This window comes from Enhydra lutris, unplaced genomic scaffold (genome assembly GCF_002288905.1).
Source record: "Enhydra lutris kenyoni isolate GAN:26980312 unplaced genomic scaffold, ASM228890v2 scaffoldscaffold3, whole genome shotgun sequence".
NCBI lineage: Eukaryota > Metazoa > Chordata > Mammalia > Carnivora > Mustelidae > Enhydra > Enhydra lutris.
This window is the reverse complement of record NW_019154087.1, coordinates 60992217-61011981: the sequence shown is the minus strand read 5'-3', so window position 1 is coordinate 61011981 and position 19765 is coordinate 60992217. Positions and strand designations below refer to the sequence as shown.

The following is a 19765-nucleotide window of genomic DNA, read 5'->3' as shown; positions in this document are numbered from 1 at the left end:
GAGGTAAAGAGAAAATGCAGAGAGACAATAAACAATCATTAGCAAGAGGATTCAGACCTTCCTATTCTATGGGTCATAGCCCCACCTTGAGCCAGGAAGATGATATTTAGACTTCTACTGATAGTACATGTTTTATTATTTAATTAAGACACACTAAGACTCTAGATCCCTACAGTAAAACATAGGATTTTTTTTTTTACAGTCATCTGCTTAGAACACTTTTCATATCTTCTCTTTTGGCATTACATGGTGTGTGTTCTTCATGATTCAGGTTTAAGTCTGTTGGTGTTTCTACATGGCTTGACATCACATGGGTGAATCAGCAGAAAACCAGCATCTTTTTTTTTTTTCCTGAATTCAACTCTTTTTTTTTAATTAAAAATTTTTTTATAAACATATAACGTATTTTTATCCCCAGGGGTACAGGTCTGTGAATCGCCAGGTTTACACACTTCACAGCACTCACCATAGCACATGCCCTCCCCAATGGCCAGAACCCCACCCCCTCTCCCAGCCCCCCTCCCCCCAGCAACCCTCAGTTTGTTTTGTGAGATTAAGAGTCACTTATGGTTTGTCTCCCTCCCAATTCCATCTTGTTACATTTATTCTTTTCCTACCCCCCCAAACCCCCCACGTTGCATCTCCACTTCCTCATATCAGGGAGATCATATGATAGTTGTCTTTCTCCAACTGACTTATTTCGCTAAGCATGATACCCTCTAGTTCCATCCACATCGTCGCAAATGGCAAGATTTCATTTCTTTTGATGGCTGCATAGTATTCCATTGTGTATATATACCACATCTTCTTTATCCATTCATCTGTTGATGGACATCTAGGTTCTTTCCATAGTTTGGCTATTGTGGACATTGCTGCTAAAAACATTCAGGTACACATGCCCCTTCGGATCACTACGTTTGTATCTTTAGGGTAAATACCCAGTAGTGCAATTGCTGGGTCATAGGGTAGCTCTATTTTCAACTTTTTGAGGAACCTCCATGCTGGAAAACCAGCATCTTTATCCCATTTCCTATTTGCTGACAATCATCCCAAGTACAGCTGCCCTTTATACAACTATAAAAGCTTCCCTCTCCCCTCTTAGGACAAAACATTTCAGAGGAGGAAGAGAATCTTAGCAGAATCCTAGTGTTCGAGGTAAGGATAATAATGTACAGGTTTAACTCATTTTAGGGAGAGATGCATTTTACCCAGAGGACCAATGATTCGACCCACAGTCAGATTTGCCAACTGAGTAGCATTCGCTTAGGGAAACTAACCCTGGAAAGGGATTCAGATCATGCCCTGTCCTCCCCCCTGCCCCCACTCAATAGCTTTGCGATCTTATATGTCACTTTCTCTCTAAGCCTCAAGTCTTCTCATCTCTAAAATAAAAACAGTAATAATGGCTGCCACACAGGGTTGTGAGGAATTAATGAGCTAGCCTATATAAAGGGCTTATTACGGTGCCTGGCAACCTACATTAAAAACCCAGTGATGTTACTAGTACTGTTAATACTACAGTCATTTGACACTAAATGTACGCCTCTCACTAGCCCTCTCACTAGCTTCTCACTAGAAGCTACTTCTGCTCACGGGTCATGCCCCTTTGACAGTTCACTGCATTCTCAGGGTGACCAGGAGTATTAGCAGGTGTAGCTACTGTATAAGTAAATCCATGATATATAAACATGTCTATAATTAGACTTTCATTGTTAAGAAATAAGTTCTCAAGCCACAATTTGTACATTTCTTTTAAAAATCTGATTTGCATAGATATTTACACATTTGAATTCTCTAGACTAATTACCAAAAGAAACTGTGATTTTCTTTTCTTAAAAGAAGAAGGTATTTCCTTCCTAAGGCTGTTTATTAAGTATTTAGAAAATAAGATTAATTTTGAAATTTATGTTCATTTCTTTGTCACTTAGCTGAATACTGCTACTTTTTCACACTAGTTAAATTAGACTTAAAATTAGATTTTAAAAGCAAAAACAATTCTCTGCCTTTAACAACACTATTTAAAATTCAAATTACATTGCAGATGAAAGAATTGAAATTTTTGTAGCTTAAAACTAACTGGAATTCCAGAGTCAATATCATATAAATAGGTGTCCATCTGGCCAACCTCATGATTGCCAAATTTCTTCTTCCAATTGTTTAACAAGAATTTAAACAGCTCCCTCTTGTGGCCTAAAAAGCCATTGGCAATCCAGAGTTTAGACAATTTACCTGTCATTTTATTCACTACACATTCACTTAATAAATTATGTATTGTCTATCTGCTACAGTAGAGGAGGAGGAGAGCATAAACGGGGGCTGGGATGGATGTTGTTGCCTTTGGATGTGATTTATGTGGATGTAGACAGCTTTAAAATTTCAAACTGGAACTCTGGCTCAGTGCACATGCTGCTTCTAACCTAAGGGTTGTATTTCTCCAAAATGAAAGGTTGGTCTTTGGCCAGTGCAGCTCATTAAGTGAATGGTTGCCTACACTGACTGGTTGAGCTGCTCAGAAATCCTGATACCAAATTTACCTATTTTCAGCTGAAAAGCTTCAGATCAAAAAAGTGTAAATGAGAAGTCCCCCTGAATTCGTTTTCTGGTAAACTTTGTCATAGTCCCTAAAACTTCATATTAACCAGCTGTTCATTCCAAAAATAGCTGGGAGCTGTCATTATGTACCAGGCACTGTGCACTAACAGACACCACAGGAAACAGAACAGACATGCCCCCGTAATGCCCACAGCCTAATGGGAAGAGAAGCATTAAGCAATCACACTGTAAAATGTCAGAGGCAGCAGTCACTGTCTGAAAATAACAGGGAGACTTAATGGAAGCAGGTACATCAGGGAAGGCCGTTCTCTGAGAGATGACTGAGTAGGAATTTGCCAGATTAAGGTGGGAAACTATCTGCAGTAGAAAAAATAACATACATTAAAAAAAAAAAAAAAAAAAAAGCATATGCCAAACTTGAGAACAGGAAGGTGCCTGACTCTCGAGGAACTGGGAGCACATAACGAACGGGGCTGGAAAAAGTGGCAGGAGAGAGTAGAGGGGCAGTGTTAGGCAGAAGCCAGTCACACAGGAGGGACTGCAGACTACATGTGGGTTTTGAGCAGTATCCTCACTGGGCTATGCACTGGGAATCCATGAAATGTTTCAAGTTCGTGACTACCGCACTACAATCTGCTTTATTTATTTGGGGGTTTTGGGTTCCGCTGGCTACATGTATATACAGGATTAGAGGAAAGCAAGGGTGAAAGTGAAGATACTCCTCAAAACACAAGTGCAGCTGTCAAGCAAGTACTGCTGGCTGGAGCCTGCGTGGCGGCTGAGGAGACAGCAGGAGGGAGCAAGATTTTAGGAATATATTGGAAGATTGCATAAACAGGATTTAGTGATGAAATAAGAGTTGGGGGAAAGGAAGGTTTAAAGATGACCCCTCACACGGAAAAGACAGTGAATGATCTATACCTCTATGCAAAATCTGGATGCATCTCACAAATTATGCTGACTTGAAGAGCCAGACGAACACCCAAACAGAAGAAAACCTGCCTGCAGCTTCCACTGCCTCCTCTCTATGGGGACCTATTTTGTGTCATCTTACAACCCAAAGGTTGTCTGTCTTCCAAAGTCCCACTAAGAGAAACCAACATGGAAAAATCAAAGCCTAAGGTTTGACTAGTAAGAGACAACCAACCAATGAAGACATTTCTGTTTAACACCCTGGATGTTCGTGAAACTGCTTAAGCCCTCAGCAGGACACAAATGGGACATACCTTTCTTTAGCATTACTTTTAATGTAATATAATCTGAACCTTCTGGTCTACAGATTAAGGGAAATGAAAAAAAAGAGAATTCGTAAGTTTTTCTGTAAAGATGGAAACGCTTAGTGTCAGCATATGATAAAAGACCCTCTATGCCAAACGAAACCATGAGAAATATTACTTTGAATTTCCTGCTTATTTTAGACCCATTGTATCACAGATTTTTCAGCTGCTGGTATTGAAATCAAAATAGATTTTTCTGGCCCCAAAGCAGAAAGTTTCTAGTCAGGAAAACAAATGCCAGCCTTTTAAATTATCTGAGAGCTAGAATTAGTTCGAATAAGTAGCCTAAATCTTTCAGCTGAAGAAAACAGATTTGAATGTGGGAGATCATCTCAGGACATTATTTGAGAATTTCCCATAGAAGTAGCTGACAAGAAGTGGGGAGAAAAAAAATTTTCCAGTTGAAACAGGAAAGAAAATATGAAGAGAACAAAGAGTTGAGCACGAGTTTTGGTGGCTTAGTTTGGTAATTCATTTCAAAGGCAGATGGGAGGAAAAGTGTTTAAGCAAAATTGTTTTACCAGTTCCAACAGGTCCCACACTGAAGCAGAAATCTTTATCACCTCAATTATATAAAAGAGAAAAATTATGTTTATTAGGACAGGAAAGAAATATTCTTCCATCTGCTTTAGATGAGGTATTAAGTTGATCTTTTTTGGATTTGGGTACATTTGTCTCATTCTTCACACTGGTCTTCAAGAAAAGAAAAAAAAATTAGAAAGAAAGAAAGAGAACAAACCAAGACTATAAATCCTCAAAGTTAGAAGATAGAAAGATTTCAGAAACCAGAGAAACTATCCATATCAAAACCCTCTTTTACTTATAACATTGAACATTGTAAGCTTGAATCTCTTGTGCACTTGCTGGTTTTAAGCAGAATCCCAGGAAAGCAGATCTGAGGTGAGATGGACACAGTGAGTAGCCTGTCTAATGCCCCTTCAGTACTGCAACTCCCCTGCCCTCAGCTGCTGGGAGTGCCTGGTGGCTCAGGGCTCTCCTTTGAGTCCCTCTCTGCAGATCATTCTCAGCTGAGAAAAGCCAGCTCACTCAAGGTCATGTTCTCTTCCTGCAGCGGCCTGTACCCAGGGACTGGTCAAGGTGGCATATAAAAGTCCAACTCCTACCCCTGAAATTTAGAAAACTTCAAGAAGGCTTTGGTTTCAGTGCTCCCCATGGGGTCAACTGAGACCTTCACCAAGATTCCATTACAGTTCAACTTCTTCCTTGGCACAGTCTTGCTACATTTCCTTCTCATCTACAGCTTGAGAGTACTCCCTGATCAATTTTCTACCTGCTGAATTCAGAGCTGGCTTCCCATGGAACTGGGATTACTGCAACATTGGAATTACCAAACTGGTATTTTTATTTATTTGCTTGTTGAGGGAGGGATGGGAGATTCTTAAGCCTAACTCCTAATCATCTTTCATCTTTCTTTACTTCAGAGAATTTGAAGGATTGGAATTACAGGAAGTTCCATTTAGGGAAGCATTCAGAATCAAGTTCATTTAATTACAAACCAAGGCAATTCTCAGTCTATAAATTAATTTCTACAAAACCAAGGGATTTAGTCTTGAGATACTGCCCTCCCTCCTGAAATTCTCTCTTCCTCTGGCCACCAAGACATGAAATTTTCTGTCTCACTTACTATACCTCTCTGACCAGTCAATTTCATGTGACTTTTATTCTCATTTATTAATGAATAGTAAATTAACAAAAGGATGCAGAAATCAGTGAAAACATATGAATTGTGATACACAACTATTAAAATGTCTCCTTTGTCAATATTTCCACAGTGGTAAAAATAAAAGAATATCTGAGTAAAGCATTCACTTAGTTATTAACAACTATATATTGCATACCTCCTATATACCATAGGTGGTTTAGAGTTTGGGAAAGAAAAATGAATAAGAGATATCCCTGCCCTTAAGAAATTTAACAACTAGTGCAGAGTCTCAACCCCAACCACCTCAACACCTCTTTTCTTTTTTTTAAAGATTTTATTTATTTATTTGACAGAGAGAGATCACAAGTAGACAGAGAGGCAGGCAGAGAGAGAGAGAGAGAGGGAAGCAGGCTCCCTGCCGAGCAGAGAGCCTGATGCGGGACTCGATCCCAGGACCCTGAGATCATGACCTGAGCCGAAGGCAGTGGCTTAACCCACTGAGCCACCCAGGCGCCCCAACACCTCTTTTTTAAAACAAATATTTTGTTATGCCACTATTATGATTCTGATATAAAATTCTAGGTCACTTACCTATAAACTAAAAAAAATACATATAACATCTTAATTGTAACATAAATTATAAAGTATCATTGTAATTTATTTTACAATTGTAAAATATAAACAAAAGAAAGCAAGTTGTAATTTTTTAAAATGTAGTTTGGTATGCTCTGCCTACTAGTTTAATCATTTAAGAGAAAAGAAAGAAATCATTTCTATGTATTTGAAAGATGGCATCTAATTCTAATATTTAAAAATAATGCATGGAGCTTATGCATCTTTATTCTAAATAGAATAAGATTAGACAGGATCAACATTTTCAAATAACACCTTGTTACGGGCTGAATGTGTCCCCGAAAAATTTAAATGTTGAAGCCCCTGTACCTCAGAATGTGACTGTATTTGGAGTTTGTGCCTTATTTAAAGTGGCAGTTAAAGTGAGGTCGTTTTGGTTGGCCCTAATCAAAATAACTAGCGTCCTTGTGAGAAGAGAAGATCAGGACACAGAAAACACAGGCAGAAGGACAACCATGTAAGGAATTAGTGCAAAGGCAGCCGAGTGCAAGCCAAGGAGGGAGGCCTCAGGAGAAACTCACCCTGTGGACACCTGATCTTGGCCTTCCAGCCTCCAGAACTGTGAGGAAATACATTTCTGTTGTTGAAGCCACTCAGTCTGTGGCATTTTGTTGTGGCAGCCCAAACAAACTAATACACACCTCTGGATGGGAGTTGAGATGAGAGATATTCCTGCCCTTTAAGCCTAGATCTCCTATGCAGAAGGGGCAAAATTCCAAAGAAAAAAGAAGGAAAAGGATTGAGAAGGAGCTCTTGAAGGGGAGTCAAGGAGGAGGAGGGCTGAATAGCTTTTGTGTTTAAGGAATTGCATCGCCTGCTCATTTAATTTATCATTATGTTCAACATTTGGAAAGATGTTCTCTATAATCCTCATAGAGAAGTCTATTAACAATAATTTCTGTGTCAAAGCAGTAAAAAGAGAGCTATTGTGAGCAAAAATCCAATTCTCAATTGCATTTTCAAAATGTAATGTATGTAAAAATACACAAGGGAAATTACAGAAGTAAATGTCTAATGTTTGCATGGTTAGCAAAAGTTTGCTCCAATAAAATGAGGACAAAATGAGATACACTTATCGTATAAATTAATAAGGATCCATCTGTAAAGGCTTGTTTCTCATTTCTGCATTCTGTTCTACCACATGTTCATTTTATGCGTTAGTGTGATGCTATTCAGACAAGTGGACTGCCATTGCATTCTGTTTATTTCCACCATCACTGCGAATTCACAACAGAGCCAAGTTTAACAATGAAAAGATTTCTTTCTTACAATGAACTTTCCTATAAATCCTCACTCCTTGTTTCAGTGTTATTGACATGAAGGCATTGTATTCCCTAGTGTGTAAAAAGTCTGTATCAGCCACACACCAAAGGAAGGTGTGGAGAATTCTGTAAGAGAAGTTGAGAGAACTAATCCCTTCTTACAGTGGAAATAACATAGGAGCAAGAATACTATAAATGCTGTGTGAACTGAAAGAAGAAAATGTTTGCTTCGCTGTACTTTTTCTTCACTGCACTATTTTTTTACAGAAGCAATTAAATATTTATTAAGCCTTTATTATGTTCTAGACTCTGCTAAATACCACAAAAATAACTATGATGTGTAAAAGGACCATTGCCTCCAAGAAATTATCATCTATCTGTAAAAGACAACACTAGACTATAAGAAGCAATTGTTTAGAGAGCAATTAAGTGCTAAATTCTAAGATACAGATCACAGATCTTCCCTGACTGGGATAGCAAAGGTGGAGATCAATCCTCAACTACCAACAGCCAGATCATTCATTCAACAAGGAACACATGACAGAAGCACACAAATGTTCATGCTTAGACCATCTTCATGTTTACCCAGCATTGAGATGAAACCTGGTGAAACTACATCACCAGCAAGCACAGAGGCATCAATCATTGCTCCTATGTTATCTCGGCTTTGCTAACAATATTTGTGTCAGCATTTTCAATGACTTTATTAATTGAGTGATTGAGTGATATTAAATATGGAGGGCAAGGATGGTAGATTTGAGGCAGCATCCACAAGAAAGAATCCTAAACCTGAGTGAAGGCAGTAAGTAAATACCCTCTTAGCTTGGCTTCTGGTTCCCACAGATGGAACCAATAATGTATTTAAAACCCAGACAGTTAGAGAACAACCCTGTGGTGTGGGAAACAGGTAAAGATAAGATAGCAAGAGATCACATTTGATAGGAAAAAAAAATGCTATTTTCATATGACATTTCACATGAACCATTAAAGTGGGGGAAGGGGGTGCCTGGGTGGCTCAGTTGGTTGAGCATTTGATTCTTGATTTTGTCTCAAGTCATGATCACATATGTCATGAGATTGAGCCCCATATTGGGCTCCCCAGTCAGTGGAGAGTCTCCTTGAGACTCTCTCTCTCCCTCTTCCCCTCCCTTTGCTTGCACTCTCTCTTTAAATAAATAAATAAATCTAAAACAGAAAGGAGACAAGTTTTAATCACTTTTTAAAAAAAAAAAAAGAGTACGATAGCAAGAAAGGAAGAAGTCTCCAAGAGACACTTGCTGAGCGTAAGTGAATTTCATTTCTTTTATAGTGTAATCTGAGTTTTCCAAGACTTTGCCAGCTTTTGCATACTGATGAGTCACATCTAGTTATAGTTCAGGTTAAACTGCTTCGTATCCCTACCTTAATAATCCGGGACTTCAGCTGCCTGGAAAGTTCCCTTAAGTATCTCTGAGAGCCCTACAGCATGGCTTCTGTGTGCACAAATGGCAGCCCTCACTAGCCCAGGCTGCTTACCAGCAGCAGCATCGATGCTGGTCCCTCTGTGAAAGCTGTACTGGCTCCTGACGATGACATTCCCAGAGACAGGAAATCCTGGGGGTTCTAAAGCCTAGGGCTGTCACTGCACCAAAAATCATGTTATGTTCCTCAAGGCAGAGAGTTCTTCTTCCCTCCCTGAGGTTCACTTTTTGAAGTGGGAATAAGCACAGCGCTGCCAGTGTCCCTGGGTCTCACAGAATCCCTCCTGCAGCCCCTCTCCTCACCTGGCTCAAAGAGGTGTCTACTGAAGAGGGCGGAAGAAACAGAGAATAATATTAGCTGGCACTTCCAAAGCACGTAAGTGTCATGCACTGCTTGAAGTCGTTTACACAGCTTACCTCAAAACACTCCTGCGAGGCACTTACGACTAACATCCCCATTCTACAAATAAAGTATAGGAGATCAAGCACCTTGTTTAAGATTGTCACCAGCCACTAAGTCCTAGAATTGGGACCTGACCCCAGGCCTTCTGGCTGTAGAATCTGTGCTCTGAAATGCTACTGCTTGACGAACAACAAGCTGTCCTTGGCATTCCTATCTTTCCCTCACTACAGATAGCACTCTCCTCCAGCCAAATCCCCAGTGAGACTAAAATCCTTAGGCACTGGCTCAAGCTGAGACTCATGCCACACTATTATTTTCCAAAGTTTATTTTTCCCATTGCAATTCAAAAACAGTTCTCTCAAGCCCCGAGTGTCATGCATTTGGCCACTAACATTAATAGCCTGAGCTGCTATTTCCTAGCTGCTCTTCTGGCATTGCTGAGTTACCATAGAAGGACAGAAAAATCTGGAATAGGGGCCACTACCCAGAAATTACAAACTCTATCAAGACTCTAAAGTGGGAAATAATAGGAGGCAGTGGGGTAACAGAGAGGCAATAATAAGGCACAAATAAAAAGGAAGTTGGAGGGATAACAAAATACATAACCTCAACTTAGTTTCTACCTTTGGCCACTAAACCACTGTTTATTGTGATGCTACAATCAAACCTTGTTTCTGTAATCAGAACTCAAATCCCTAGGCATTAAAGGAAACAACTTTACCTAGTTTCTATCTTTGCCTACCTAGTTCCCCAAAACATATCTTTTCCTCCCCAAGCCCATCCCAAGAAACACTTAGGTGAGAGTTTACAATTTCACATATGATGATTTGTGAGCCCTGGTCTCAAATGGATCTCAGGTGCAGCTAATATAAATGATAAAATCTCAAGGGCTTGCCAGCTAGAGGTGTAACCAGTAAATAAACTGGTTTTAATAGCAATTCATTCTGTGACAGACAGGATGTGATGACTTCTCTGAAAGCATCCCACAGAATAAAAGAGCCTGTGTTTGCACAGAATACCATGGCAACTGAAAATTACATCCCAATAGTACCATCTTTTTAAAAACAATCTAATCAGGGCGCCTGGGTGGCTCAGTGGGTTAAAGCCTCTGCTTTAGGCTCAGGTCATGATCCCAGAGTCCTGGGATCGAGCCCCACATCGGGCTCTCTGCTCAGCAGGGAGCCTGTTTCCCCCTCTCTCTCTGCCTGCTTCTCTGCCTACGTGTGATCTCTCTCTGTCAAATAAATAAATAAAATCTTTTTAAAAAACAATCTAATCAAGATTTGGGAGAATCAAAACTTTCCTGAGATTCTAGTAAATTGGAGTGCTTGCTCCTGGGTTGGGCTGTAGGGCCCAAGAAGAAAGCGCTGGGCAATGTCTCAGGGTAGTGGCTGCAGGAGGAGATGAGAAAGACCTATCCCTCACTGTCGGGTAGCGAGAGAAAAGTAAAAGATAGAGATCTATGAACGATCCCATATCCTCTGCAGCAATCAACGCCATTGGGCGGAATTCAGTCGATGGTCACACAGCAGTATTTCTCGCTCTTCCTGCAAGGAGCAGGTCATCCTTTCATGACCTCGGCTTCCCTCTGATGGCTTTTATTCCTTTCCCTGCAAACACTTCTACCTCTAGCTGCTGTTCTACAAAGCACGCTTGACACAAAGTCCACCCCTTGAAACCGCTACATTAGCAGTGGGACTCCTGGGATGAAATCAGAAAACAACTTTGTTTTCCCACCTGATCATTCGAATATACTCTTTGGGGAGAGCTCTTCCCCTTACATTTGGATAAAAACTCTTATAGTCACTCTCAAATTACAAAAGGTGTTCCAGCAATGTCAAGTCATTAAAAATTATTCTTAATTTAGTGATGAATATGTCCATGCTGGTGCAATAAGTTAAAATTTCAATCTTCATTAAAAGATAAGGTCTTGCATCTTGGCTAAGGTCTGCCATGGAAAGTAGGGCTTGTGCTTCTCTCTCCTTTCTGGACTCCTACTACCACACCTGAGCACCCACTTACTTGGGTATCTCTGGGTCCCCAGGAGCTGAATTCTCTAAAGATCCTTTTAACTCCTTCAACACTTTTATGCCTTCCATGCAAGTGATGGATGAAGAGCTGCAAAACTAGTTTTTGACCACCTAAATCATGATTCACTCAACCAATTCCTTAAGATATCTGTTTGGTTTTTTTATTTAATTTTAATTCATGGGATGTCTGCTATTTGCAGAGCATGGTGCTAAAGATATTACATAACACATACTTCCTGCCATTCAGAAATTTTCTGTCTAGTTCAGATGAGAAAACATGTACACAAATAAATAGACCACAAGGTCGTGTATACCATGACCCTATGGTCATGAGAACAGTAAATGCTACCGGAAATTAGCAAAGGAAACTATCTTTTCCAACATGGATTATCAGAGAAGACTTTAGGAGGAAGTGGAATGTGAATTTGAAACTTGAAGTTCATATAATAATAATAGCTCAATATGGTGTTTTATACACATATTACTAATTAAACCCTACAACAACCTTACAAAATAGGTACTATTATTATCTGCAGTTACATATGAGAAAACTAAAACCTAGTAATTTCAAGTAATTTGTCCAAGTTCACATAGCTGGTAAATGAAGATCAAGGATTCAAACCAACATTGTCTACTTCAGAACCTTGAGGAGAACTTTCCAAAATGGGAGGTGGAGGTGGAGAATAACATAGATAAGGGAACAAAGTTACAAAAGGTAAATGGTGGTCAAAGTATGGGTTAATATGACATCCCATTCTGACAGGCGGGTATACTCTCAGTAGGAGATACTGGAAGACAACAGAAGTATCAGATGGAGTAGTGGACTCAGTTACCTCCAAATCTGAGTAGCCTATAAGAAGCAGCTCTAACAGAAGAGCATGTCTGGCAGCTACTTGTCCCCATTGTGTTCTCCCACCTCCCCTAGTGCTAACCACATGACAAGTTTGTCTTGAGTTCAAGCCTATGTTTATTTTACCTCTTCCTTTATTATGGCAGCAGGATTTGATCTGACAAGTCCTATATGAGGAGGTTTCTTTTTATTTTCTTTTTGAGAGAGACACAGAGATCAGGGGGAAGAGCAAAGGTAGAGGGAGGGAGAGAAACCCAAGCAGACTCCCCACCAAGCACAGAGCCCATCACAGGGCTTGATCCCACAACGCTGAGATCATGATCTGAGCTAAAACTGAGTCCAACACTCAACTGACTAAGCCACCCAGGCGCCCCATAGGAGGAGGGTTTCTATTTGCAAAGACCTCTGTTCAGGCATCTGGGGCTCCTCCTCATTGCTCTTCTTTTCCACAACGTGGATAATTTTATTTTTTATTTTATTTTATTTTTTTAAGATTTTATTTATTTATTTGACAGACAGAGCTCACAAGCAGGCAGAGAGTCAGGCAGAGAGAGAGGAGGAAGCAGGCTCCCCGCGGAGCAGAGAGCCAGATGCGGGGATCGATCCCAGGACCCTGGGATCACGACCCGAGCCGAAGGCAGAGGCTTTAACCCACTGAGCCACCCAGGCGCCCCACGTAGATAATTTTTTTTTTCATAAAAAGTATACTTTATTTCAATGGTTTTATATATACATGCCATTCTTGAAAGTACATAGAAAGCTTTCAAATTAGAGTCATTTAAATAAAAAATCCACACACTTTTTAATAACAAAGATTTTAAACATTCAAGAAATATTCATTAATCACCTACATTTTTTAAGTCATCATTCTAGAATTTGGTTTTATAGACATGAACAAAACAACCTTCCTGTTCCAACAAAAGTTCTATTATAAGGCAATGGCAGGTACAAAAAAAAAAAAAAATATATATATATATATGTATATATATATATTTTTTTTTAAAACATATATTTTTATCCCCAGGGGTACAGGTCTGTGAATCGCCAGGTTTACACATTTCACAGCACTCACCATAGCACATACCCTCCCCAATGTCCATAATGTCCATAATGTCCCACCCCCCCTCTCCCAAACCCCCTCCCCCCATCAACCCTCAGTTTGTTTTGTGAGATTAAGAGTCACTTATGGTTTGTCTCCCTCCCAATCCCATCCACGTGGATAATTTTAAAAAGTCAATCAAAAGTCTTCAGTAGGGCCAGCCACTTTGGTTTAATTCCGGTGTGTTCAGAGGGTGAGAGTGTGACCAGGGAGACATGCAAGAGAAGGGAAAGAATGGTTTATAAAACCATACTAGGAACCAAATTGTGCGGTACCTAGAGGATAGATCCGTCAAAACTAAGAAAAATTGGCTTACGTGCTCAGAGAAAGACAATGGATTATGGTTTTCCATGAATTCTTAGGAAGTGTGATATAAACCACCATTTAGCCACAAAAACATCCTTTTATTTTTTTCTAAAAGTATATTATCTATTGTTATATTTGGTGATTTACAGAGTGATATCCTTGCAAGATCTAGTGATTTTCTTCAAAATACAACAATTCATTGTGCTGCTCCTTCATCTCTCCAACATGACCATGACCATTTCTCCCCTTAGACCTAATATCTCTGCTCATGTACCTTCAATCCTCAAACATAGTCCGATACATCACTGAGATTTTGCTTTTACTAGACCCCCTAGGTACTACTTCCCCCCCCCCAAAATAAAAAGAAACAAGTGAAATGGTAAAGTGCATCCATTAACAGCTGCAGGAGAATGAGTTAGAACTTCAAAACTTGGGGAACACCTAGGTGGCTTAGTTGGTTAAGTATCTGCCTTTGGCTCAGGTCATGATCTCGGGGTCCTGGGATCAAGCCCCACTTTGGATTCTCTGCTCAGCGGGGAGTCTGCTTCTCCCTCTCCCTATGCTGCTCCCTCTGTTGCTCCCCCTGCTTGAGCTGTCTCACTTGCTCTCTCTGTCAAATAAATAAATAAAATCTTTAAAAAACAAAAACAAAAACAAAAAACAAAAATAACTTCAAAACTTGGAATGTCCAGATTCTTGCTGGGTCTGGCTCTAGATTGAAACTCCTAGAGGGGCTGCTGTGTCTTTTCCTGTGAATAAGGTACAGGAGGAAATTTCAAAAACATCAGGCATGGAACACTTTATATTTCCCATGTGGTTTTCACCATTTCTCTAGGTATGGCCTCAGATTTGGGATTCTCTTTTCATGACTTTTTTCTTTTTTTTTTTTTCTTTTCTCTTTTTCTTTCTTTCTTTCTTTCTTTCTTTCTTTCTTTCTTTCTTTCTTTCTTTTTTTTGATATAATAACTTTGAATCCTTGGTTTTAGTCCCTAAAGAAAAGCAGCAAATATACATGAAATGCCTCTCTAGGTGATTCAGAGGTGCTGGGAAGTTCTGCAGTAAGGAATTGCATTCAATTTTGTTTCACCTGGAAGTTCTCATACTCTTCTTCTTGAAATAGCTATTATCATCCTGTAGACACATGTTAGGAAGCACTGTTATAGATGAAAATAGAGACATGCAGCATCTGGCCTGTCAGACTGGATTATAATAAAAGTCTGTTGGGTTGACAGGAAGAAATATAGTGGATAATGCATAACTGCAAGTACTTTTCATGCATTAGATATCTATAGATATATATAGATATCTATAAATTGCATAATATGAATTGTTGCTGTGAATTTTAGGTGCCCAAGATGAAAATAAAATAAATAAATCAGAGCTTGTCATTTTGAGTCTCATTTTTATGCTATTTTCCATGGAAATATACCCTCATTTTCCAGAAATTTCCCTGGAATTTTTTAATGAACATTCTAAAATTTTTTTTTTTAAAGATTTTATTTATTTATTTGAGAGAGAGACAGTGAGAGAGAGCATGAGCAAGGAGAAGTTCAGAGGGAGAAGCAGACTCCCCATGGAGCTGGGAGCCCGATGTGGGACTCGATCCCGGGGACCCCGGGATCATGACCTGAGCTGAAGGCAGTCGTCCAACCAACTGAGCCACCCAGGCTTCCCTTAATGAACATTCTAAATGTACCTGGGCTATGTACCCTGGCTTCTTCACCTTTATAAATAGGTCTGACCCATCCAAAACTGCAGAAATACAATTATGTGCCAGGAAGATAAAACTGCAGAGTTTTTCCCCCCAGAAACAGCAATAGAGCCCTCCTGTGGCTAATTTAATCCAACAAATTTTCCCTGATCTAAGCAGAAAAGCATATAAAGAAGCAGTTTCATTGTAGCTATAGCCATCACAATGTGCTTTGAGTCTAAGAGCCCTAGGAATAAACAGCTCAATAACAAATATATATTTCCTTAGAAAGAGAAAATAAAGCCTAAGGATAGAAGGAACAGAGTTTACCTCTTTATTTTTGCAGACAACATTTTCATCAATTTTGTGGCTTAGTTTACCAAAAGCAAGGTCTGGAATTTAGGAATTATTGCAGCATTGAGAAAATATAGATGTGTTAAAAAAGGAAAACCACCTATTTCCATGACTCAAATTTCTCAAAAGTTGATTAAGAACAGAATTTTCTGTTTATCCAGAAATAATTTATCTGGCAGATGCTATAGATTGAATGTTGGTGTCCCCATAAAATTCACATATTGAAAACCTACCATGTAGCATGATGGTATTAGCAGGTGGGATCTTTGGAAGGTGATTAGGAATGAGCACCCTTATAAAAGAGGCCTAAGAAAGCTCCCTTGCCTCTTCTCCCATGTGAGATTATTATGAGAGATGGTTATCAGTGAAAAAGCGGATTCTCACCAGGCATCAAATCAATCAATGATTTTGGACTTCCCAGCCTCCAGAAATTAATTTATGTTGTTTATAAGCCATCCGCTCTGTGGTATTTTATTATAGCAGCCCAAATGGATTAAGATGGAAATTGGCAACAAGAGTGGAAGGCTGATTGACAAATGCGCACGCGCGCGCGCGCACACACACACACACACACACACACACACACACAAAATGAGGAAGCAGCTTTGGAACTGAGCAATGGGTAGAAGCTGGAGGAATTTTGAGGTGCGTGCTAGAAAAAGCCTACACCGCCACAAACAGACCATTAAGAGTGATTCTGGTTAAGAGCCCAGAAAGAAAAGAAGAGAACTATAAAGAAAGCCGCAGTCTTCTAAGAGAGTATCTACGTGACCGTGCAAAAAATATTGGTAAAAATATGGACAAGAAAAGCCATTCTGATGAGATCACAGATGGAAATGAGGAACATATTAGATAGTGCAGCAAAGGCCATCCTTGTTTTAAAGTGGCAAAGGACTTGGCTGAATTGTGCTCATGTGTTTTGTAAAAAGTAGAACTTGCAAGTGATAAAACTGGGTAATTGGCTAAGGAACTATCTAAACAAAGTATAGAAGGAATGGCCTGATTCCTCATGACTGCTTCATTGTAAAATGTGAGCAAGAAATGACCTAAAGATGAAATTATGAATTCAAAACAAAGCAGGACTTAAAGATTTAGAAAATTATCAGCCCATCTATATTGGAAAAACACATAAGGTCTGGCCAAATTTGATAAGGAGATTAATATGGATCAGCTATCTCAACAGAAGCCAGGAGCTATTCTTCAAGACAATGGGGAGAAGTCAGCTATCTAAACACAAGCCCTATAGGAAAACACCTAGTCTTCCCTCCTTTGTGTCTCCCTTACTCCTAACACAACTACCACAGTCACAACACTGACACCAGGTATACGGGGGATTTCCTCTACCACGCAGTTCTCCAGACACCAGCTGGGTGTCCTACAATTTAACTGAATACTGACACTACCTGGAAATAGCACCCAATTCCACAGATGAAAGACTCATGCCCACAAGACTGTTCCCACCCCACTTTAGATGCCAATCCCAAGTCCCCATTGTCACCCTTGCTTCTGACCAACCAGCTATAAATCTGATATTCCCACAATCCCCTCCTTAGATTCAATTAATCTGACAGAACATCTCACAGAACTCAGGGAAACACTTATTTACCATCTTCCAGTTTACTAAAAGGTATGATAAAAGATACAGATGAACAGTCAGATAAAAAGATGCATTCGTTGAGGTCTGGGAGGGTCCTGAGTGCAGAAGCTTCTGTCCCTGTGGAGCTGGGATGAGTCACCCTCCCAGTGTGTACATAAGTGCTCACCAACCTGGAAGCTCTCCGAATCCCCCACTATGAGAATTCTATGGAGTTCTCCTTATATAATGTTAAAAAGAAAAATCACACACCCAAAATGGCATCACTTAAGCCAAATCACCAAACCAGAGCTCAGTACCTAACCTACCTGCAGTTTCAACCTCCCCCAGAAACCTAAATCTTAACTGGCTGGTCAGGATTTTTCTGATAAGCACCAACAAAGTAATCTGCCACCCGGGTCCTGTCTATCCCCTTCCCACCCCCAGCAAAGGAAGATAAAGTAATCTGCATAAGACCCCCTGCCCTTACCCCTAAGGGAAAATGGCCCTGCCTGGAACAACCCTTTCTTTTCTTTTAACAACTTTCTTGCCCCACCCCCTCCTTCCTATAAAAACCTTCCTGTTCTGCACAACTCCTCAGAGTTTCCCTCTACTTGCTAGAAAGGATTCTACCCTGGTTCATGAGTCACTTAATAAAGCCAATTAGCACTTCAATTAGGGCTTCAGATTTACTCAGTTGAATTTCTGTTCTTTTAACACTAGGCATGATCAGTTATTAAGTCCATTTCCTGCTCTCTTCTCCTCTTTGGAAGATGAAGGTAGGGCTGAAAGTTCTAAGCTTCTAGTCACAGCTTAGTCTTCTAGTGACCAGCTCACATCCAGGGGCCCACCTAGAATTATCTCATTAGAACAAAAGATGCTTCTCCTGATCTTATCACTTAGGAATTTACAAGTGTTTTAGGAGCCCATTTAGGACCCAGGGTCAAAGACCTAACATTTATTTTTCTGTTCCTCTGTTATCTGTTTTTTTTTTTTTCTGTTATCTTTTGTTATTCTGTGAGTATAAGACCAATTTCGAAAACAATGGAAGAAGACTTCAAAGGCATAGAGATCATCAGAGCTGCCCCTCCTGGACAGGCCCAGAGTGCAAGGGGGCAGAACAATTTCAAAGGAGAGGCCATCTTAAGTCATAGGCTCTGCTTCCCCCCACTGCAACATTCCATTCCTCTGCCACCCCAGGCTGGGCTCTAGCAGGCCCTGGTGAAGCATATGCTGTACCCAGCAAAGCTGTGGGGGCATGGCTGCCTGCTCCTAAATTTCTAAGGATGCTTCCAAGAGCCTCAGAGTCCAGGCGGAGTACCCCAATGGGAGTGGGGCCACCACAGAGAGCCCCAAAGGGCAATGCCCTGCAGAACCACGAAGATGATACTACCTCTATTATCCCAGACCAGTAGTAGAGTCACTGCTGTGCAATTCCCATTAGGAGAGCCAACTGATGGGAGCCACAACATAAGCTGTATCCAGCAAACCCATGGCAGGGTCACCCAGAACTTTGGGGACCCAAACTCCACCCAGCAAAGGTGGAATCCCCACTCCAATGTTTCTGGAAGGCAGGACCTCTACCCCAAAGAGCCTAATGGACAGAATATCGAGTCAAAATTTATTCTCAAACCTTAAGGTATAACACTTTCCTTGTTGCAGTTCAGACTTAACTCAAGCCCTTTCTTTCCTATTTCTCTTTTTTTGGAATGTGAATGTTTATCCTATTCCTGGCCTGTAATTGTATTTTGGAAGCACATAATATGTTTGATTTCACAGGTTCAAAGCTAGAGAGGAAGTTGCCTCAGGATGAATCATATCTTGAGTGTCACCAATATCTGATTTAGATGATATTTAGATGAGACTTTGGACTTAGATTTTTGGAGTTGATGACATGTGAGGAGGACATAAATTGGTGGGGGTGGTTAGGGAGAAGGGGGCAAGGGCAAAATTTTGTTATAGCAACCTAAAAAGACTAAGACAGAAGGCCTCAGTTTATTAAGATACAAACTCAAAACCAGAAAGTAATCACAGAAAAAAAAAATGTTCTAAACTTGACGTATTTACTGGTGCTCCCTTGTTGAGGACCAAAGAAGGCTTCTTATACCTTGCCTGTTGAGGAGTATTTGAAGATCTACTCTTAGTAGATCTTAGTAGATCAGTAGCACACCTGCAATGACCTACTTCTCACCTCATTTTTCACACAGCTCAGTCTTGGCTAACTTTCTATGATGTTTTCTTAGCTCTCTTGTCTCAGAGCTTCCATGGACCACTCTGATAACCAGTGTATTACTGGTATTACAGGTTCATTCCTGCCTATAGAACTCTCTTCTCATAAACTGCCCTCATGGACAACGGCCACCCTCTCCAACTCCAGTGTAACCTATATAAAAGTGCATGAACTGAATATTTATGAAAGCTCACCTCCCTCTTGAGGAAAGAGCTCCTGGTAAGTCTACTGGGGGTGAACTGCCACTGATTCCAGGTAGGGCGGTATACAGTGGCTAAATCATTCTTGGGATCATGTGGATATGCTGAGAAACTTACGAAGGCCAATTCACAGTGTCTCACACATAAGTGACCCCACAATGAATATTTGCTAAATGATTGGC

At 40.2% G+C, this 19765-nt stretch overlaps 1 pseudogene; it reads right to left on the bottom strand.

Moving 5' to 3' along the window:
- LOC111152989 overlaps positions 1 to 10751 on the bottom strand; it is a 61343-nt pseudogene extending 50592 nt beyond the window's left edge.
- Positions 10752 to 19765: the final 9014 nt, after the last annotated feature.